This window comes from Urocitellus parryii, chromosome 9, assembly GCF_045843805.1.
Source record: "Urocitellus parryii isolate mUroPar1 chromosome 9, mUroPar1.hap1, whole genome shotgun sequence".
Classification (NCBI taxonomy): Eukaryota; Metazoa; Chordata; class Mammalia; order Rodentia; family Sciuridae; genus Urocitellus; species Urocitellus parryii.
In genome coordinates, this window is record NC_135539.1 from 127421387 (window position 1) to 127446730 (window position 25344).

A 25344-nucleotide genomic window follows, 5' to 3' on the forward strand; every position below is an offset into this window, starting at 1 on the left:
TGTGGTATTTACTATTAGATTTATATAATTGTAGATATGTTACTGGTTTAGTCTATTACTCTGTAAATCTTTTATGCCTTCTTTTAAAAGAGATCTAGGATCCAAAGTTTGAAATTTACAGGTAGTTATATTTTAGAATTAATTCAGATTCTTATTGCATTATTTTTCATTTATGCAGAAATGTGTTGGTTTTCTAGAGAATCCATAGCAAAGTGATATCAATTGCATGACGTAAAACATCAGAAATTTATTTTCTCACTGTTGTATATACTAGAAGTATGAGATCAAGGTGCCAGCAGGGCTGGTTTCTTTTGCAGTCTCTCTTCTCTTACAGATGGCCATCTCTTCTTAGTATCTCTAACAAAATCTTCCTTCTGTATATGTCTTTTTTCTTCTTGTAGGAAAAACAGTCATAGCAGATTAGAGCACACTCTCAAGACCAACTTTTAACTTACTTAAAGAATTCAAAGAAAACTGTTGCATTTCAGTTTTAGTTTTATTAAAGTTCATTTATGTTCATTTTTCTTGAGATACTTCTATGATATGGTGGTTCACACATGCATCCATTTCACTGATACTTTTCAAGATTTCATATTATCAGAGCAGCACCTCTGATCAATTTTTCATTGTTGGTTGGAGTTTCGCATTGCTCTCTTCTTTATCATTTTCTAATAAACTATTTAAGCATATTGTCTTCAAAATTAGCTAGTCAACTTGTTGCCTTTTGAATATTTTGATAGTGTGTTTAAAAGTTTGAATATTCTTATTTAAATTACCTCAAAAGTCTTAAATATGTAGGAATTTATCACCAAGATATTAAAAAATCATCTTCCAGTGATCCTTTGCCATACTTATGTCAATTTTATTATCACAATATGTTTTATGTCTCTAATTCTCATCTTCTTTGATACATCTAAGCTGTATTTTAATGCACAATTTATAACATGATCATTGTGTCAAGTTCAACAATATAACCACACTGATGTAGTCATATTGCTTTAACCTTTTGAAATTACAGTGATAAAAAATTAGGAATTAGAATAAAAATATGGATATTTTGTTTAATACTTAGTACTTGACTAACTAATGTGAATTATTCAGTATTTTCCTACTAGAGCTTATTGATGGTAAATGAATCTCAATCCTATTATACAAATGCATGGCTATAAGACTAACATTAACAGACTCAGTTTGATTGCAATTGTAGACTGATCACTAAATCACAAATTGCCTGTACAGTATTCCCTTGCAGGCACTAGAAAAAGATTGCTACACTTCTTTGAAGAAGTAGAACCAACATCCTGAAGTATTATAACCATGTGTTTTTTCTTAAAGCACACATAAAATATGTGTTTCTTGAGGGTAATTCTGAGTGATAAATGAAGATCAATCAGAAGTAATACTGAGAATCTCATAGAATTGTAATCTCTAACTCAACCATGTACCTTAAATAATTAAAAAAGACTTAAATAAAATGCAAATTTAAAAAGTAGAAGTTAATAAAGGAAATTTTGTTAGTAGGATTTTTTATGATATTTTATGGTGGAATCATAAAATAATGTGGACAAGTCTTTCCTGTTAAAAAGATAAACATGTTTATTTTAACATAAAATTTTTTTGGTCAAAAAGTACAAAATATTCTTGAGAGAAAATGTAGGTTCCTTTGTGTATCTTAGTAGCAATATATGAAAAGGTTGGAACTGATGAAAAGAATTGAAGTTGTCTTTGTAAAACAACCAAAGCATCTTATTCAGAAAATTCATTTGGAGTCCATCATTTTCCACTGAAGCCAAATACATAAGTAAACCATCTCCTTAAAGCAGCTATTAATTTAAGTTTTGTGGTTTTTAGATTAGCATATGAAGATTTGCATTAATTAAGACAAACATAAGAAAAATTCAATGAAGATTTTGAGTATAATTCATTCAAGTTGAGTTTATTATCACCAGAACAAATGAGTTATTTTTAAATATATGATTAATAATTCTTATGAGAATTGTATTAGAAGTGAAATATTCAATAATTTTTTTGTTAAAGGAAAAGGCTTGATATGTCAATTAAGTTTCAGTGTAATTTTACATATTTCACTAGAGCAGAAGATATCACTATCACACCCATTGAATTTTGAAATTTTATATTTATATTTTTAGTGTGTCATAGTTATGCATGAGTGGGACTCATTTTGACATAGGAATAATGCATGTGACATGGTTTTCCCCTTTGCCATCTCCAGTGCTTCCTTTTTCCCTTCCACCTCCCTCTTTCTGCCCCCTACTTCTACTCTGTTGGTCTTCCTTTTATTTATTTACCATTAATTGTGGATTATACTTACATATACTATTGGAATGCATTGTGATAGGGTTATATATACACATAGCATAATTTGGTGGTCAACTTCATTTTCTAGTTCTTTTCCTTCTTCCTGCTCTTGGTCCCCTACCTCTATTCTATTGATCTCCCTTCTATTTTTTGAAGATATCCCTTTTTAAGTTCCTTATTTCTGTCTAACTTCTGCATATTTGAGAAATCATTCTACCCTTCATTTTTTGGCTCTGGCTTATTTCAGTTAGCATGATTTTCTCGAGTTCTATCCATGTACCAGAAAATTATATAATTTCATTCTTCTTTATGCCTAAAGGAACATTGTGTATATAGGCCATATTTTCTTTATCCATTCATCTGTTGTTGGAATCCTAGGATGGTTGCCTAACTGGGCTGTTGTGGATTGTGCTGCTCTCAACATCAATATGTACTATATTATAGCACTATAATATACTGACTTTGGTTCTTTTTGACAAATGCCAAGGAGTAGCTTACCTGGTTTGTATTGTAACTCCGTTCCTAGTCTTTGGAGGAAACTTTATACTGCTTCCCAAAGTGATTGTACTAACCTGCAGTCCCACCAAAGATGTGCATATGTGCCTTTTCCGGTACATCATTGACAATGATTATTGTTATTTGTGTTCTTGATGATTACCTTTCTACCCGAGGTAAGATGGAAGCCCATGGTAATTTTATTTGCAATCTTTTTGATTGCTAAGATGTCAACATTTTTTTCATATATTTATTGGCCATTTTTATTCCTTCTTTTGAGAAATCTCTGTTTAGAACCTTTTCCCATTTGTTGAACAGATGATTAGTTATTTTGTTTTTTGAATTCTTTATATATTTTGATTATTAGTCCCTGTCAGAGTGGTAGCTATCAAAGATTTTCTCCCATTATGTAGGCTCTTTGTTCACACTCTTGTTTCCTTTGAAATCAGAAGCCATTTCATTGAATGTCATCCCACTTACTGATTCTTGGTTTTATTTCTGAGCTTTAGGGGTCTTATTAAGGAAGTTGGTGACAGTATTATATATTGGAGTGTTGCCCCTATATTGTCTTCTAGCAGTTTCATTATACTGCCCAAATTCCTATGTCTTTAATCCTCTAAGTTTACTTTTGTGCAGTGTGAGAAAGCAGGGATATAATTTTATTTGGCTATATATAGATATCCTGTTTTCACAGTACATTTGTTAAGAAAGCTATCTTTTCTCCAGTGCATGCATTTGGCATCTTTCTCAAGAATCAAATGATTGTGTTTATCAGGATTCCCTCTGTTTCTTCTAGTCTGTTCCATTGTTCTTCACATCTATTTTATTTCAATATCATGCTGTTTTTGTTACTGTAGTTGTGTAGTATAATTTGAAATCAAGTATTGTGATACCTCCAGCCTTGCTCTCGTTGCTTAGGATTGCTTTGACTATTTTGGGTCTTTTATATTTTCATATAATGTTCAGACTGTTTTTTTTTCTATTTCTGTGAAGAAGGTTATTGGTATTTTGATGGGGATTGCATTGAAATCTGTAGACTGCTTTTAATAAAATGAACATTTTGATATTAATTCTGCTTACTTATGAATATTCTAGGTCTTTTCATTTTCTAAGGATTTCTTCAATTCTTTCTTCAGTGTTTTATAATTTCATTATAGAAGTTTTTTAACCTCCTTAGTTAGCTTGGATTCTAAGTATTCCACTTTATTTTATTTTTGAGGCTATTGTGAAAAGGAGTAGTTTTCTTGATTTCTTTCTTGAAGGAGTCATTATAGGAGTATAAGGAAGCTAATGATTTTTTAAAATATTGAGTTTATATTCTGCAACTCTAGCTGAATTTGTTTATTAGTTCTGGTGCAGTTTTTCTGTCCTCTAGGTATAGGATCATGTCATCATCAAACACAGAGTTTGATTTCTTTTTCTATAAGTATCCCCTTAGTTTCTTTCTCTTTTGTGATTGTTCTGGGTAGACTTTCAAGAACTACATTTAAGAGGAGTGATAAGAGTAGACATTCTTGTCCTGTTCCTGATTTTAGAGGAAATGCTTTCACACTTTCTCTGTGCTGTATGATGTTGGATTTGGGTTTTTCATAGTCTTTACAATGTTTAGGTAAGTTCCTATAATCCCAGTTTTCTCCAGTGATTTAACATAAATGTGTGCTGAATTTTGTTGAAAATTTTTTTTCTGCATCTGTTGAAATCAGACCCATTTTAGAAATGAGAAAATTGAGGCTCATGGAATTAAAAGGATTTTCTGGATAAAAAATCAATCAAGAACTAAAACTGATTTTAATGTTCCCATTTTTGTTATATTGCTGATATTTTGGTACATTCCAAACTTGTGTATAATTTTTTTTCTTTTATTCAAATATTTTTCTTGGTTTCTAGAGAACTATTGCTATGACACATTCACTGTTAGAAACAAGATGTGTGATGTTTAACTGAGTGTGCAATAACCAGGATTTCCTAGAATGAATATCTACAGACCCTATGTCCTGATAGGTTCTGACTCGAGATGGGTATTCTATTTGACATATTATGAAGAGGGAAAAAAATAACTACCCCATGAGCAAAACAAAAACTCAAAAACTGAGAATTGAAATGTGCAAAGGCATCATCAAACAAAGTAAAGAGTAATAGCTGTGTTGGAATAACAATGAATCTGGAGCAAACCAGAGATGAGGGTCTAGACATTGCTTGGATAGCAGAGCCAAGTCTGTGGCTAGCCTTTATCTGGGGCATGTCAGCCCCACCTAAACAAATAAGACCTGTGTGTAGAAAACTCATGCATTATTCCATATAGTAAAGATTGACTTTTGTAATTTTGTTACAGGTCAACAAGTTTGCCAAATAACAAAATGCTTAGGTATATAGGCAGTTTCCTTTAGAGGGTATAGTCTCATCAGCAAGAACAAGTTCTTATGCACCAATGAACCTGAAAAGCAGTGGTGGACTAAGAAACATTGGGATTAATTTATCATAAGAAATGTCTCTATCAAAGGTGCTTTGGAAATACAAGTTGAGGGGTCTGGGGTACAGCTCAGTTTAGAGCATTTGAATAGTTTGAGCAAGGCTCTGGTTTCAATCCCCAGTACACACACACACACACACACACACACACACACACACACACCAGATAGAACTATTGTTTCTGAACTTTTTTCACACGGCCATTTGTGGCATTTATGATAGAGAATTCTCTCTGTATGATTTTATAGCCTGCTCTATGTGTCTGCATATAAATTAAAAATGTTTTTCCATCTTTTTTTATTACTTCCTCCACCCTTATTTAATTACATCTTTGTCTAGGTATATGAGCTTGAAATATAATACTAGTGACAACAAAGTATTTTTACAATTGATAGGATGGAAAGGACAGTTGAGTAAGGTAACAAATAAACCCCACCTTTCACTGTTTCTCCGTCAAGAGGTAGCATTTCAATTCAGTGTGTTATAATCTACATTACCATTTGGTTAGCTCATAATTCTCTGATTCAGAGAATTAGGGAGTTCCATCCAACTAAGCTGTGTTCTTGTTGGTATTGACTTGGCTCATTCATGTATCAACTAGAAATGAATGTCTCTATTTCCTACTTGTCATGTGACTAATGGCTGACTCAATGGCGATAATTGTGTCTTTAATCATTCTGTATCATCAAGTATGTTGACTAGTATTTGTTTGCATACTGACTACAGAAATCCAAATGTATCAATATGAAAGCCCCAATTTCCTGGTGCTTTGTAAACTACTGATTTTGTCAGAATTGTAATATTCCACTGGCTGAAGCAAATCACATGACCAACTCTGATTAAAGCGTTGGGAAATATACTCCCCTTTTTTTCTACTAGGGATTAAACACAGGATTGCTTAACCACTGAGACACAACTCCAGTCCTTCTAGTCGATCCCCTCTTTGTTGCTTAGGGTCTTGCTAAATGGCTGAGGCTGGCTTTGAACTTGTGATCCTCCTGCCTCAGCCTTCTGAGTCTCTGGTAAAGACTTCACTTTTGATGACAGGGGAAAAAATGTTTGGTCACAATTAGCCTTTAGTCAATCAATAAACAGATATGTTATGTAATAAGAGCTCAGAGAGGGAGTGTCTTCAAACATGATCTATTGGGGGGCTCAAAAAATAACATCATATTTCTTTCAGGTCTTTTTAGCTCTCCTCTTTGAAATTGACATTGTTCATGGCAAGTAAAGGCCTATAAAATGATGGCTTTTCCTGATATAAATTTCTACAAAGAAAGAGTTAAAGGAAAATGAAATAGTCTCTTCTGAGGTCTCTCCATCTGAAGTGAGAAAAAAAAAATCACCCAGATTCCCCTAGAAACTTCCTTTTATATGACATTGGCTATATTTGTGTCACAAAAGCATTCCTGAAACAATAAATCTCATAGAAGATGATAATATTTTGACTATTTTAGACAAAATATCTGGCAAGGATTGATTCATGGATTAATTTACTTTTTGCATAGCTACTGTGCATTTTCACTATGCTAGGTACTTGGGATATAGTAGTTATTGTGATAATCTCAGACCTCATCAAGTTTACAATTTAGTCAGAAAGTTATATAACAAATAAACAAAAAGTATATATGTTACTGATAATAAATTCACTAGCAAAAAAATGTAAAGGGGATATGCAAAACCAGAGAATGGGTTTCATTTGGTTGGACAGAGTTAAGCAAAGCCTTATTAGCTGGGTAATTCTTCATCAGAGACTTTTTAAGACACAAAGTATAAAGCCACATGGACATGAGTGGAGTACACTTGCAATTCAGATGGAAAATCACTTACCAAGGTTAGGACAAAACATTTTTCATATTTTCCTCTAAGTGAAAGGGGAAGCCTTTTGAAAATTTTGAGCTGAATTGTAACACCTAGATTTGTTCTTTAGTACGCTTCTATGCTGGTCCTAGACTCCATGAGACAGGGTGGAAGGAGCAGAACCCTGCAGTATCCCAGGTAAGCAGCAGTGTTCACTTAGCAATCTAGTGATGGCAGAGAAGTGATACAATTCTAGATTGACATTAGAAGAGGATAGAGAGAATTTGATGTAGAATAAATGCATGTATTGAAAGTCGCTGTTTGGGGACATTGTTCTCATTATGAAGATTATATGATGCAATTCATGTAAAATTATTTTCAGTTTCTCATCTCATTCCTAAAGTTCTAGAATTATCATTTCACTTGTACAATGAATTTCTAGGAAATAGGTTGGTAACATACCTTAAGTCTCCTAAATAAGGACATAAGGAGAGATTTGCATGAATATTGAGATTAAAACAGGACTTAAAAACCAAGTAGTTGTGACCAACAAGAACAAAAAGGAAAATGAAGTATAATAAAATATTTGTGCTTATGTAACTTTTTGCTTTGTGCTATTGATAATAGAATAGTTACATATGAAACTAAAGAACAAAAATTCTCCATCATCTAGTTTTTTCATTTTTATTAATATTTATTGTTTAGTTGTAGTTGGACACAACACCTTTATTTCACTTGTTTATTTTTGTATGTGGTGCTGAAGATCGAACAACCCAAGGTCTTGCACCTGCAAGGTGAGCGTTCCACCGCTGAGCCACAACCCCAGCCCAGTCTTTTCATTTTTATTAACAGTAACATTTCCAGAGTGCTGCATACAAAACTCCTGGAAATATGCTGATGGATTATCTGATTCAGTGGACTGGCGTGCAGGCCTGTCTCCTGGCCTAACCTGTCCTAGCACTAGCTCACCTAAGAGTGATTTCAGCACGACATCCTGCTGCTTTTCCTAATCTTGGCTTTGTTTACTGCTACTGAAGTGACTTCATATCAGTAAGGGATTTTAATAGGTCCATAAGCTATTTTAACATTTTTCTTATTATTATTTTGCTTTTGAAATAAAATTTTAATTGGTATACTATAAAGATATCACAAAAGTCATACATGGCTATTTCTATTCCTACCTGAATTAGCATGGAATATTGGAAAATTCTTAAATAACTATTATATATATATATATATATATATATATATATATATATATATATATTAGTTATGTCACAAAAGTTTGGCTGTTTCACAGTGACACCAGAATTCATATATATATGGTCTTAAGATATATCAAAATTTGGTTTCAATACTCAATGTAAAATAGAACATTTTTACCTTAATAATTCCTGATAATATGATTGAATTAATACAGGAGTATAAATGTCTTTTCAGAGAAGCTAATTTTTATTTAATCTGATTCATTACCTGATTTGTGAAATATATGTAAGAACTGCATTGTATGAAACAGTCACATACCTATTATTCTCCTTCCTCATGGTACAGATGTAGAATATCACTTTTACTATAGTATGGATAAAACAAATGAACATTTGCTTTGTTTGCTTCAGTAATCATGGCAACTGATTTAATTATATAATACATAAACTGTGTGTGTGTATGTGTAATTATAACAAATCCAGTCACACACTTTGTACAATAAAATGGGAAATTTCTAGCAACCAGTTTTTATATTAATAGGCAAATTTTGGGCTACAGACTCTAACTCTTGTGTTGAAATAAAAATGTGGATACTTTACAACTGGCCTATTTCAATAGATCAGTGGTGCTAAATATCTTGAAAAAGATATCACAAAAGTTCGGCTTCTTCATAGTGACACCAGAGTTCTATGACTACATATATTTTAGTGCTACAATATTCAAAGCATATAGGAAATATGAAAGAAATTATCTTATTTCTAGGTATCACATGTAGCCTTGGTGGCAAAATTGCAATAAAAAAATATGATGGTGATTTCAATATTCAATAGATACGTGTATTACATAATTTGAACAATACATTACCAATATCCAACCACATTAACCCTCAAAAATCACAATTTCCTATGGCCTAACCTAAAATATGTGAAAATCTCTGTTAATATTCCACCTATAACATCCTGGTGTGCGTAAGAAATGTAAATAGAATTCTGAAAGAATAGTAATAAAATGCAGCAGTAATAAAATTTAGCATAATGTTCAAGACCACACATAGCACTTTTATTCTCATTCCTTTAATGAGTTCAAATTACTTAATGTGCATATTGCAACTTACATTACATTTTTTTTTACAGTTTCTTGGAGAGTTTTCTGACATTCTGTAATATGTAATATCTATATAATACAAGTTGAGGTCCTTTAATTTGTCTTTAACAGCTCTCTTCTCCAGATGTGCCCTTCCCTCTATCCCAAAGTTGCTGAGAGCCACAGCCGAGTCCATATGGTCCCTGGCATTTTCCCAACAGTATTGGTTGACAGGCGAGGCATTACTATCCCCCGGGAACTTTGGAGTTCTCATGGGGATTCCTGGGGATTCCCGGAGAGTTCCCATTGGTTGGGGAAGTGTAGGAGGAGGGAATTCTGGGGGAGATTTTTCCGGTGGCTGATTCCTGGATGAGCTGCTTGGCGTTCGGGAGGAGTTGCTGGTGGAGTTCAAAAATAAAGTTTGTTCCTGCTTCAGTGGCTCGTGATTTGTGCCCAGCCAGACTGTGGCATCAAATGACCTTAGTACATTTATGAAATGGTCCACAGTCTGTCTAGTGCATCTCAGAAAGCACAGGGAGACCAATACCATGGTTCAGAATGATGGTAAGGCACGCTGTACTTTTTGCTACCTTTATATTTGGCTTATGTTCTCTTAATCCAGGGTTGAAATATTCTTATTACTGCATTCAGTGTTATAGTAAATGATGGTGAGTACAACTGATTTTATTTTATTATATCAAAAGCATTAGCAAGGTCTTATCTCTAAGGAGCAACATATCATATCATTATCACAGCAACTCAAAAACTTATCAATGATATTCAGATACTAATTCCTAACAAGTGGGGATAATAGAGGTATTTTGGATTAGACAGGGGAGTTGAGGGAGGGGAGGGGAATAGAGGTAGGAATAATAGTAGAATGAATCAGACATTATTACCCTATGTGCATATATGATTACATGACCTGTGTAACTCTATATCATGTAGAACCAGATGAATGAGAAGTTGTACTCCATTTATGTATGATGTGTCAAAAATCATTTTCCTGTCATGTATAACTAACTAGAACAAATATGTGTGTGTGTGTGTGTGTGTGTGTATTTTTTTAATTGATAGCCTATTGAACAGGTACTTTTGCTTAAAAAACATAAAGGATAAACCATGCTTACTTTTCTTTGCAGGAAAATCATCACAACAAAACACTCAGGAAACACAACCTTTATAATGTATACATTATAAATATAACATATGGCTGTTGCCATACTAATGTCCAGAGTCTCATATATTCTCCAGTATTTTTCAGTGCTCTCACAATTCAAACCTTCTAATTCTTCTAGGGCAAATGAAACCTAGAAATATTTTTGAAGAATGGACTCAATTTGTTTCTGAATAAGAACAAATTATGTGCACTAATAAAAGTGCTTACAACTGCTATTGACTAAAAAATACAGAGGATTGCATGACAATTTGTTACAGAAGGGTACATAAGAAAGTGCCATGTGTTTCACATTAAAGGTAAAGGCAATTGTAACTCAGTTACCTGTATATAAACAAGAACTTGGATTTAGAGGATTGACAAGGAACAGAGAGTCAATAGATCCAGAAAGAGCAAATGACCATAGTCTAGCATTGGGAAAAAGCAATCCACAGTGATAAATTCAATGGAAAAAAATGTGCATCTCAGCTCTTTGGAGCCAACATCTTATGTGCAAATAATCTGCATTTAGTCAGTTGAATTGTGTGGTTTTCCTTTCCTAAGATAAATAAATAACCCATAGAAAGTGAATACTTTTATTTCAACTTGAAAATTTAAAAGACTGCCTTAATATCTTAATGGTGATCCTGGTCCCACAAAGCAAATCTATAGTTTTAATCCTGTGGTGAGAAGAGACTATCATGTTTGGTTTTGACATAAAATTATAAGTCTTCAAGATTTACTTTTAGAAAGTTGTTAAAGAACTCTTTCCCTTTTGTAATTATTCCCTAGGTCATGCACACTGAATTTGAACATTTTACTTATGGAAAATTCTAATGTACAATGTTTCCTAGGGGTTAGGAAACTGGTGATAATAGACACTAAATTAACTTTAGAGAGTTACAGAACAAGGACATAGTTTCATGCTTTAGATTATCTCTGCAGATAATTAAGTTCAGAGTTACATAGTGTAGACTAAACTTGGGTTCTCCTTTTTTTTTTCTCCCCATTTAAAAGTAGAATAAAAGACATTAAAGTCAATAAATTCAATGTTTATATTAACAGAGGATCATATTTAAAGTTTGAAAGGTCTGGTTCATTTAGAATGCATCAACACTATTTTCTTTCTTTTTTAACAAAAAGCTCATTGAGAGTCTAGAAGTGCCTGCTAAAACTTTGACACATTTGTCTTTAATACTGCTATTAGAAGTGGACAGCGATGATAAGAGAGCTTGCAAACCTAAGGAGAAAGAACACTCACAGGGAAAGATCAGACAAATTTGCTTTTGGTTGACAAATAATTTCTACTTCTGAAATGCTCCTTTTTAGCACTCAATATTTTAGCACTCCTTATATTTAGGATCCTTTTGGCACTGCTGTTTTTCATTATTCTTCGTAGTGGCACTGCATGGAAATGTCATAATCACCAAGCTGATATTCTTTTCGGAATGGGAAATACTGAGATTTTATTTTGCCATTGTAATTCTGAAAGCAACTTTAAACTATAATAGTATGGGAATTTATAATGACAAGTCTTATTTTTTTCTGATATTGGTGGAAAATATTTATTTAGATAGAAAATGCTTTCAAGTAACACCACCCACACCCCAAAAAGTAACATTTAAGGAATCTAAATATAAACTTCAGTCAAAAGGAAAATAAGTTCTGAAAGTTTTTTTTTTTTTAATTAACTATTGTGGATGTAAAAGTTAAAGAACATTTACTGTAATTGTTGAGTAAAAAAATGTCTTTAAAGAGAACTATTTTTCATATTAAATATCATGTTGTAAAATGATTATCAGGAATTCTCATCATTAATTTTGTTGTCAGTGTATTTTTCAAAGTGATAATTAAACATTAGATTTAGAAAGTATTACAGCTGGAAAACATGGAGTCAAGCTATACTTTTGCTTTCTTTTGGACCTCAGCTTAAACAAAATTCTACCATATTTATATATGTATATATACATATATTCATATTTATACATATATATATATATATATATATATACATATATACATGGTTTTTGTCTAAATTTGTCAAGGACAAAAAAGTTATAAATATATGACCTAGGCACACATGACTTCAGATCCTGGATTATGAGAGCTTTGGTGACCTTGACCATGATATTAATAACAACAATGGTGAATAAACATTTATTGAATGAATGAATAATATCTTTATTGTATTTAAAAATAGCTAATAAAGCAGCATATTTTTAAAATAAAAATTCTAAATAAATCAAAATTATTTCTTCTCAAAAGTTTGAAGAAGCCACTAGTTTTAAAAAAGTTCATAACTTCAAAAATTTTAAATTTAGGAGAATCAATTTCTGTTTTTCAAAATTATCCTTGCAAACTTTCCTTTTTTTTTAATTTAACATTATTCTGTAATAGATGGTCATTTCCCATATATTTTAGAACTTGATTAGACAATTACCAATTGCCTCTGAATTGAATTTATTATCATGATTTTATGTCAAGAAGTATTGAAAATTAAAATATGTAATTCAATATGATGACATATTCATGAATATAAAAATTTTTATTTTTTATTTATTATTTGTAAAAATAATTTATTTTTTGATGTTTCTGGTAGTTTGTTTCACAAACTAATAGTGCTCATGACATTGTGTTTTGAAAATCTTCAGTAAAATACTAAGGTTTACAACTATTTAAAGTAAATACAGGGCTGGGGATGTGGCTCAAGCGGTAGCGCGCTCACCTGGCACGCGTGTGGCCCAGGTTCCATCCTCAGCACCACATACAAACAAAGATGTTGTGTCTGCCGAAAACTAAAAAAATAAATATTAAAAAATTCTCTCTTTTTCTCTCTCTCTCTTTAAAAAAATAAATTAAATACAATTCTTTCAAAAGCCAAGAAACATGGAAATTGTCAATGATTCTTAGTAGTTATGATTATGAAGTAAGAGAAATAAAATGTGTTTTTCTGGAAATAAAAGAACAAAAGTATCAATAGCAAAAAAACAGGAAATGTCTATAGACTTCATGAATAATGAGCATGTCCTAAAATCACAGCAATACTGTGGTGTATGTATTTCTGTATGTAATGTGCAGAGTACAGTAACTGAACAATATTCTCACAGCATTCATTGCAGAAAAGGCATGTCACCATCACTGACTATAGCATTTTATCTCCAGTACCAATAGGGGATTCATATTTTATACAAAAGACTATAAATAAATTAACATAAATGAATTAATATGATATTTACTATTAATAAATTAATACTTTAAAAACAAACAATTCTAGAATTGAAGTGTCTCATATAATTACTGTAGTATTTTAGGCATTAAATTTATTCCACTGAGCACTATGATATATGAAAGTTTTGATGCACCCAAATATACATAACAGTGAAAATTTATTTTCTCCCCCCCTTTAATTCTAATTAACAATTATTGAAATTTGAAAAGTGATTGCAAATTCAGTCAAGATTCTGGGGGAAAAAACCAGCTAAATAAAATTTTCTATAAATAATGTTTGTTTTAAAAAATACTTTTGTCACATTTTTTTCAGATTTCTTTTTTTCTCATTGAAATTTAAAAGTATTTACAACATATATTTTCTTCTAATTCTACATAGTTTCATTTTAGATAATGCTTTTCTTTCTTTATGTAATGATAAACAACTTCTCAGTTAAAGACAAAGAAATAATAACAAGATTCATATGTACAATTTATATGACTGTATGCAAATTGGCATTGATATATACAAAAGGTAAGGCTTCCCCATTCTTACAACTAACTAGCTGATTAAAAGTTAATAAAAATTGATCCTTTTGAGGGTACCAATCCCAGTCTTTTTTAATAACCTTTGTATCCCTACAAATTGCTCACCCTGATAGCTACAGGATAGGTGTGCCTATGTACATTCGTGTGCAAGCACATGTGCACTGTTTTCCATGCATGAATGCACTCATAGCAAGGCACATGCCTGAAAATTCATTGGCTCATGAGGCTGACGCAGAAGAATGGTAAGTTCAAAGCCAGCCCCAGCAAAAGCAAGGTGCTAAACAACTCAGTGAGACCCTGTCTCTAAATAAAATACAAAATAGGGCTGGGGATATGACTCAGTGTTCAAGTGCCCCTGAGTTCAATCCCTAGTGTCAAAAAAAATGCACTCATAGGTGGACACACACTGCTGCAGTCTCATGTTGGCCTGTTTTTGTCTCATCTATCCATGATATATTATAATGACTTTTCAGTATAGAGGCACAGTAAACACCTTGTAATTTGACACATCAAACACTTAGGATAGCTGAAGAAATTTGCAGTAATTAAGCTACACTAACCTTTTTCCTATTAGAATTCCCTGTACCCAAACTCATCCATATCACAGATGAAAAAAGTGCTAAAACACTCTATTGAGAATAAAGAATGAGGCTTTATTTTCTGTTTGGATTTTAATTCCCCAGAGCCATATCTATTAGAAGCATATTGAGGAGCAACAACAATAACAGAACTGTAGCTATATAATTTATATAATAGCATGTTTAATTGGCAATGGTACAGAGAGTTCACTATAAAGAGCAAATAAACAGATTTAACTTTATTTGTAAATCAGGGGTTATAAATTACGTGAAGAAAATTTCGAGATAAGTGTTTATATATGTCTAAGTGATTATGCATGTAATATTTTCTCATTTTAAGCAACATTAGTAGAAATATAATAAAGAACATAATTGGGCATGTGTAACTTGAATGGAAAATAAGTTTTCCTCCTAATTTATTTGATAGTATTTATTCTGATTGTCATTGTGATTTATATCATTGTGATTTACAGTTTTTTTCCCCACAATTATTAAGTGGATAAAATCTGGTCTAACATTTTTAAATTTACATAATATTCTCTTGAATGCATTTGTGTGTGTATGTGTGTGGTGCTGGGGAATGAACCTAGGTCGTTATGCATGCGAGGGAAGTATTTTACCAACTGAGCTATATTCCCAGCCCCTTAAATGCAATTTTAACCAAGTATTTTAGAAAATCAATATAAGAAATTAAAATCTGTGATTTCTTGTTGCTATAAAATTTAAGGCACTACTAAATCAAATATAACTGGCTGACCGGGATACGAATAGTCATCTAATAAAGCATAACTCTTGTAATATGGAGTTCTTCAAGAACTTTGGATATTTGATATTCATACAAAACAAGGAAATTTACAGACTTCAGAGATTGAGCCCCCAAACTGGAAACAGTGGCAGGAAAACAGGATGATTGTTATTAAAGAAAAAGCTTTCACATTTAAACAATATTTAGAATAGACTTCTGAGTTTATACATGAGCCAAAGATCATAGCCACATACATAGGACTACCAGGAAGGAAATACAAACAGATATTCAAAAAATTGTCCACTCCTTTCTTTAACGAATGTTAAGACTATTGGCATGCATCTGATAGTCTTAAATAAATCTAAGCATTTTCTAACAGAAAATACATGAAAAATGAGAGGCAAAATAATGATTATTATTTCCTACCATATATAATTAATATTTATAGTACTACAACACAGTATTTACTTTCATCTTTTTATGATTTGATTATATGTATTTATAATAAATTGGAAGATCAAAATCAAATTCAATTGAAATTATAAAATTCCAAAATACTTCCTTATATATATTTTACAGATGTATTTTATAGTTGGTTTTATAAAAATGTAATTGTGAAAAATGAAAAGAGTAGATAAGCATGAAGCCAACCTTATATGCCCAATTAGGATTTTTATCATATGTGGTAGAAACTCATCAAAGATCAAGTTGTTAAACCCTCATTTTTTTAGGGAAAATTGGTTAAAATGATTATGCAATTTATATTTTTTGGTATATCAGAGGCTAAGTGTATAATTTTAAAAAATATAATAGCACAGGTTTGTGAATAGTTTAATCTCTGATAATATTGATCATTTTATGTAAACACTATTACCAAAATATGTGTACCTATAGAAAATTGTACAAGTCATAAGCTTGATGAATTTTCACAAAACACTCATCTGTAGCCTGCAGCTGAATTCACAAAACAGCTGAAGCACCATTTGTGTCTCCAGTTATACAAGCCCATAAAATACCAAGGTAATACACGGTATAGAATAGCTCTGTCTTTCGAACTTATCTACATGGAAACATATAACATGTATTATTTTTTGCTTTATTTCTTTCACTCAGCAATGTTTGTGAGATCAACCATGTTATTACTAGCTGCTGGATTTTAGTTTAATTTATTAATAATTATTTATTACAGACTTTCATTCTCCGAATATGTGATAATTATTCAAATCATCAACTTTAATGGATTGAGAGATATCTAGGATGAAGAATTATAGGTATGATCCAAGATTCAGAAATTTCACCCCAATATTCTCATCTAAGATGTATATAAGTTTAGCTCCCCATAACCCATTTTGTATTAGTCTGTGTATGGTGCACATGAAAGGCACTAATTTTATTCTTTTCAATACCATGCTGTACATAAAATACTCAAGCATGATTTATTAAATAGACTAAACTCTTTGACTTTTCATAGCTCCCTGATTGAACAACATTTGAACATAAATGCAAGGATTTAATGTGGACTGTTGGTTCTCTTCCATTGGTCTATGTATATATATATATATTTTTTTTTTGTAGCGGTGCTGGGGATTGAATGCAGGGCCTTGTACATGGGAGGCAAGCATTCTACCAGCTGAGCTACATCCCCAGCCCATGTATCCATTCTTTGCCCTTCATCACATTACCTCAATTGCTACTGTTTTGCAGTGAGTCTTTAAAATTTTTGTAGTTTTAAAATTTTGTAACTGAAAATGTATGTTAAACAGCATTTTGAATGAAACAAAAGTATAAACCAAATAGAAAATAGTTACTATCCAGAAGTAGGGAGAGAAAACAGTTTTTTTATTATTATTTCTATCTGCATTCTAGTCTTCTAAACTCCATGATAATTGCCCATGAAGTTCTGATTAAAATGTTTTAAGTCTTCTCCAACCTGCATCTTCAAGCTTCTCCCAGAAACCTGTTACAGAGGCTTCTCAACCACATGGTGTTAGCTTTTCATTGCTGTGGCCAAAATACCTGACAAGAACAGCTTTGAGGAGGAAATGTTTACTTGGCATCATGGTTTCAGAGTTAGTCAACAGTCCACTGACTCCATGGCTCTGGGCCTGAATGCAGGCAAAACATGGCAGAAGGTCATGGTGGAGGAAACCTGCTGAGCTCCTGTAAGCCAGGAAGCAGAGAGAACAGAGGAGCCCAGGATACAATATAATGCCCAAGGGCATGTCCCCAGTGACCTATTTCCGCCAGCTGTGGCCCACATGCCTATGGTCACCATTCAGTAGTCAAAATTACAAACTCATCAAATATAAGGTTACAGTTTTTATAATCTAATTATTTCACCTAAATTGCCTAACACATGGGCTTGGGGGATGGGGCATTAAAGATCCAAAGTATAATGCACTATATACGTTTATTAATAATAATGTACATATTGGTGTTCAAATAAAAATCTTCCATCTCTCCTCTTAAGATCTTACATTCCTAGCTACCCTTTCTCTATTTCTGTCTGCTTTCTCAGTACCTACCGTTTTCTAGGCAGAACAATGAAAAAAGCCTAACCAAACAAAGTGTGTGTGTGTGTGTGTGTGTGTGTGTGTTTATGTGTTCTGAATGCCACTATCCATTTTATAGATGCTGGTTTTCTTTCTTCATTCTGTGGAGAATGCACTTTCTCCTCTACTTCTGGATAGAAACTCTACTTTCTATGTGGTTTGTAGTTTTATTCAAATAATACTGTTTCATGTATAACTTTCCTGATTTATGATGCTTTTTATTTGGTGTTGCAAATTATTTTCAAATATCCAATAGAGGCATATCAACATAGCATTCATTCCTTTGTTGAATATTTAAAAAGCATATTCATTTTGATAGTCACTTTAAATGAACCTTTAAAATCAGTCTAAAGAAAGAGAGCTATCTTCTACCTATAAATTAGTATGATGAATTTCACATGCATAAATTCTTTGGAATTTTGGATATTTGAATATTGTATCACTCAGAGTTACTGTACTACCTAAAGTGATCTATAGATTCAATGCAACCCCTATCAAAATACAGATGACATTCTTCACAGAACTGTACAAAACAATTCTGAATTTTATGTATCTATCAGAAGCAATCTTGAACAGAAAAAACAAAGCATTCAAAACATACTATAAAGTTATAGATATCAAAAGAACTCTGTATTGGCATTAAAAAAGACCCTGAGATCAACAGGACAGACAAGGAAATGTAAATCCATATATTCATGGTCAATTGCCATTATGTTTTCAACAAAGGTGCTGTGAACACATATGGGAGAAAGAACAATCTCTTTAATAAATGGTGTTGGGTAAACAGGATATCTACATGTAGAAAAATGAAACTAGATTCCAATCTTTCATCAGTTACAAAAATAAATTCAAAGTTATTAAAGCTTTAAATGTAGATCTGAAATATAAAAACTGTAGAAGAAAACAGGGGCAACACTTCAGAAAATTGGTACAGAAAAAGGAATTTGTAGAGAAGACCTAAAAAGTACCAGAAATAAAATAAAAGATAAACAAATGGAATTGCAGTAAATTAGAAAAGTTCTCTCCTTGAAGTAAATCAACACAGTACAGAGGAAGTAAAGAATGGGAGCAAATATTTGTAAAATATACATCTTCCAGGGATTAGAAATCTTCCAGAACTTTAAACTCTCTCTAGATTACTAACTAATACCTGATACAATGTGAAGGATACATTAATAGTTATTGGATTGCATTATTTTTGGAATAACGACAAGATAAATCTGTACATGTTCAGGACAAAAACAATTTTTCAACAAATTTTCATCCATGTTTTATGATCTGTATGGATGCTGAATCCATGCATACAGAAGGTTAACTCTATTTGACACGTAATATTCTAAATGCGTCTGGGTTTTAGCTAATACTGAAGAAAGACCAATCAGTGGATCTATGCTATCACTTCAGGACCTAGACTTCAGAATATATCTTGTGAGAAATTAGGTTTAATGTGAGTTATATTTTAATTACCGCTAAGAAAATAAACAAAAATTCTACTTGTGCTTAACAAATTTGAATTAGTTTATATTCATAATTTATATTAACCAATAATATATTGTATCTAATTATTATGGAAATTTCTATATAAACTTATAGTTCTCTATAATGCTGGTATAGTTTTCATAAGAAAATATCTTTTTACCCACACTATTTATTGGATTATTGGCAAATATTCACCTCCACTTTGTTATAAACTGAATGCTCTCAAAATTAACATGTTGAAATTCTCCTTCTTTTCACTGTGTAAACAGATACGATTGCAGTTCACAACCCCAAATAGGACCAGTAATACAGCCTGACCATCATGGAACCCTGATGTTGGAATTCCACCTTCCAGAACTAGAAGAAATAATTTTCTGTTTTTTATAAGTCATCTTGTAAATGTGAGTAAATGTGACTTTTTTATCTGTCCAGACTACAACACAGTTTTAAAATGTTTTGTACTTACATTCTAAGTAATTTGTGTTGAATTTGTTTCTAAAAGGCAACTCAATTTTATCTTTAAAAATACCTGGGGATGTAGAGCACTTGACTTGCATGCATCTCAATCTCTAGCACCTCCAAAAACAAAACAAAAATAAATAAATAAATAAAACAACTATGTACCTTTACAAGTATCTACATTTGTATTGAAGTAAATTCTCAGTAAACAAATCTTTATTAATAAGTATATTATTAAAACGCAAACCAAATGTGTGATGATCATTATTATCCAAAGTACATGTATAAAGACAGGAATTGGTGTGAGTATACTATGTATACAACCAGAGACATGAAAATTTGAGCTCTATATACGAAGTAAGAATTGTAATGCATTCTGCTGTTATATATAAATAAAAAAAAATTAAAAAGACAAGAGTGCCCAAAAAACTAAAAAAATGTAAATTAATCATCATGCTTAAAATCTAAGCTGAAAAGTTCTACTTTTATTTAAATAACATTTTAATTAAAATACTGATGATCAGTTATTAAAATCAAATATTTGAGATCCCCAGGCAGAGCTAGTCCCAATTTGCTTGAATTTAAGTGGATATGAATGTTCTTCTTAATTCTTAATTTAGAGTGATAGGAATAATGTTTCCATCATTGTTTTAAAAGAAATTTATCACAAAGTTCCCCAAATGAGTGACAGCACACACTACAATTATAGTTGGGAATTCTGTTGTGAGAGAACTGAAAGTGTATATCAAGTGAATAGAAGCAAGTTTATGGTAAAATGTCAAAACCTAAAGTTTGTGAATATTTAAAACAAATTTGGGTCAGAGCACTTATTCAGGTTGTTCTTCATGTTATTTCTTTGATACTTCCAACACTCCAGCCTGCATCCTTCACCATGGTTAGATCAGTGATCTTCCCAATATGTTTTCTAGGTAGAACCAACAGTTTAAAAGAAAGTATAAAACAGAAATGCAGATTCTTCCCACTCCTACTAACCTAGAAACTGGGAGGTGAGGTATCTCGCAATCTTTGTATTATCAAGTCATTCAGATGACTGGTGCAGACGAAAATTTGAGTATCAGAATTGGGGAAATGGATATCTTAAATGCATCGTATCTGATTTAACACATGCTTTGCTTTCTTTTCTCATTTCCCCTCCTGTATTGTGTGTTTATAATGCCATTTTTCTTGTCCTGGACAACACCTCTTCTAATATCCTGCAAGACTTTAAGTATGGTTACTGTGCTTTATTATTGAAGAAAATTTTCTGGGTAGGTGTAATTACATTTTATGAATAAGGCTATTTAAATGATTCAAATAGACTTGTTTTGATTTAAAAAAAAAACTGTTATGGAATACTCTGCAGTTTGTAGTTTGCCATAAGAATTATTTAGTATTGAAAACAAGGACTTATTGTTCACACATTCTCACATGCAGGCAGAAAGTGCTAAGGAAGAGGACTAGGGTTGGAATTATGGCCCAGTACATAGTAAGTTCTAAATAATTGTTACTCCATATAAAGAAGAATTGCATAATGATGGTTATTTCAAAGCCAAATTAATTATATTAAAACTATCTGTGGCTCAGAAAAATATGAGGAAATTGAACTTGGAAGAAACTCTATCTATAATGGCATGTGGCAAAGGGAAAAATAATAATATTTATGATAGAAAACCTTTGGTTTTCTAAGTAGAAAAATAGAGAATAAAGATTAATTTATTCCTAAAACAAGCACAATAAATTATAGAAAAAATTTAAAAAACTAAAACCAAGAAACAATAAATAAAATCTACAAATCAAGAGCTGGTTACCTGGTTCTTTGAAAAGATCAATAAAATAGGTGACAGAGAAGGGAGAGAAAACATAAATTAATAATATCATAATATCAGAAATGAAGAAGCATAATCACTACTGATTGATCCCATGAATATATAAAGAAAAATACAGGAATATTATAAAATATGATATGCCCCTGAATTTGATAAATTAGAAAATGAACCAACTCTTTGAACTACACAAATTATTATAATCATGAAAAGGAGAAATACAAAATTGGAATAATACACTTATTAAATTATTCAGTCAATAACTGAGAAGTTGTCATAAAAGAAAGGACCAGACTCAAATAATTTCATTGTTGAGTTATTTCAAAAATTTTAGAAGGAAGAGTTACCAATTCAACACAGCTTCTTTCAGAAAGTAAAATGAAATACTTTCCAACTCACTTTAAGGACCCAGAATTGCCCTAATATCAGAAAACTAATAAATACTTTATAAGAAAGGAAAACCACTAACTAACAAGTATCTCTCATGAATATAAATGGAAAAAGCATCAACATAACATTGTTGAACTGAACAGAACAATGTTATGCACATTTAATAAGTGCATTCATTATAGTTATGCAAAGATGGTTAAATAAACAAAGATCAAACAACATATTCATCCACATTTACAAGATAAGGAAGAAAATCATCTGATTATGTTACATGGGGCAGAAAAGTATTTGTCTGAATTCAACACCTGTTTATGATAGAAATTAACAGAGATCTTGGAATAGATTCAATTTATCATTCTGCTATAGAACATTTACAAAAACTAAAAATAGAAACCAAATTTAAACAAAAATAATTCCATTTTAACATAATAGTTACAGAAGTAAAGCTATACTCTTTACACCTAAAGTTGGGGAAATTTTAAGAAGTCCTCTCACAACACTAATATCCTGGAAGTACTAATAGTGCAATGAAAAAGAAAAGGAAAATAAACAGGAAACATAAGGAAAGGGAAAAATGTAGCTGTCTTTATCCACAGATAATTAATTGGTCACATATAATCCCAAAGATTGAAGTATAAATAAAATCTTTTTAAAAAGTGAGTGTATTGAGAGCATAGGGTAAAATGTTATTAAGTAAAAGTCATTTCTATTCCCATATATTCTTTCAACACAATCTATAGATCCAATACAGTTAGAATAAACAGCCGAATATTTGTAGATATCAACAAAGTCATTCAAGCATGTGTACAGAAAGACAGGACTTAAAGCAGAACAAACAAAATACAGTAAAGAAAGAAGGTGACTAGAATACTCACAATTTATTAACATGAACTATAATAATGAAGATAAAGTTAGCATGGTACTGGGAAACCCACAGATACTAAGGTGAATGAAATCCAATTGAAAGCTCAGAAAAAAACCAACAACTATTTCATCAAGAGATTTTTGAGAACAAGCAAAGACACTTTACGAAAAAATATTATCTTTTCAACAAAACAAACCATATGAGTATAAATAAGGGGAAAAGGCTTCAATTTAAATGTTAAATGTACAATAGTAAAATTTTTAGAGAAAAACACAGAATTAAATATGTTCTTGCTTGGGTTTGCAGATGAGTTTTTACATGTAACATATAAAAATATATGATCCAAGAGTAGAAAATTGTTGTTTAATTTTTTCAATGAAACTAAAATCTTCCCCTGAATAAAAGAAAATGCTGAAATAAACAAGTAAATAAATAAATAAACACAAGTTACCAATTAAGAAAAATTTGCAAAATACACATAATACATAGGAACAAATAGGTTCTACTGAAACTCAACAATAGAAAACATACAATCCAACTGAAAAATTGTCAAAAGAGTTGAACAGACCCCTTACTACAGAAGACATGCTGATGTTGAATAGTCACATAAATAGATACTGAACATAATTTGACATTAAAAAATGACAAATTAAGACATTAATGAGGTATAACTTCCTACTTATTAGGATAGTTAAAATCCAAAGACAATTAAGACCATATTGCTGGTTACATTGGGAGCAGGAGGAGCCCTACTCCTTGCTGGTAAGAATGAAAACTAATGCAATCACTTTGGAAGATGGTTGGGTATTTCCTTACAAAGCTAAATGTAATCTTGCCATACAATTTAGCAATAATGCCCCCTGGATATATACCCAGAAGATTTTTCAAAGTTATGTCCATGTAAAGTCCTGCTTGTGGATATTAAATAGACATTTCCTTCAGATAGTCCTCTAATACTGAAATGGATAAATAATCTATATAAAAATGGCTATAAAGTTACAGAAAAGACATGGATGAATCTTGAATGAATATTGCTATGTTAAAGAAGAAAGACTACATACCATAAGATTCTACTTCAATGACATTATGTGGAAAAAACTTACAAAGATATTTTAGAGATCAGTACTTAAAAGGAGTATGGTTTGGAAAGGTAGTTAGAATTGTCAAGCTTAGGGAATTAGAGCAGTAAAACAATCCTAATGATATTTTAATAAGGGATATATGACACTATGCACAGGTATTCATAAAATTTTACTGAACAAGTAGGGACCTTAATGCACACAAATTGAATAAGTAGGTAGTCAAGAAATCCCAGGTTGAAATGCAAATTGTATCAAAATATCTCACTATATTATAAATACATGTGATAATTTCACTGAAGGAAGTAGAGGAAAAATGACTGATCCAAGCAACTTGGAAAATGAATGTATTAAATCTTGAGTTATATGAAATTATACACAAGTATTGTGCTATAGATGAATTATTCCTATGGGGTTATGTATTAACAATTTTGATAATGCCATAAAATTTAAAATTAAGTAAAATTATAAGTAAGTAAAATCATCGGCAAGTGACTGGAATAGTTTTCTCATTATGGGTTAAGTGTCTACATATAAGCAGCAGTAGGGGCCTACAATGACCCCTGCAGTGAAGGATTACAGTGGGCATATCAGTTGGACAGTCATGTTTATCTTCCTGTACATATAGATAGATTCAATAAAATATGCATAGACCAGTGTATGTCCACTGCTTAGTACACACACATATGTGACCCTTCATAGATTCGAAAATCCAGATCCAATGGAAATGCATTAGAAATTATCACATCTGACATTTATATTTTGTTTTCCAATATTATTGTCTGGTAAAATTCATCAGTGCTCTTTGGGTAAATATCTAATTCTACAACTGGGAAATAATTTGTGCTAAATATTAAAAATCACTTTGTATTGCCACATAAGAAAGTGCAAACATATACAAAAACAAAACAAAGAATAGATGGTATAAAAGGAACTAAAGGAACGGGCATGGACAAAAAAATATTCCCATTGGCTAAAGCTGTAATAATTTGAACCAGAAAATAAAGCAATATTAAATTGTAATCCAAATAAAACTAAATAAATATAAATTCCATTCTAACATAAATACTTGAATAAATAAACAAATAGG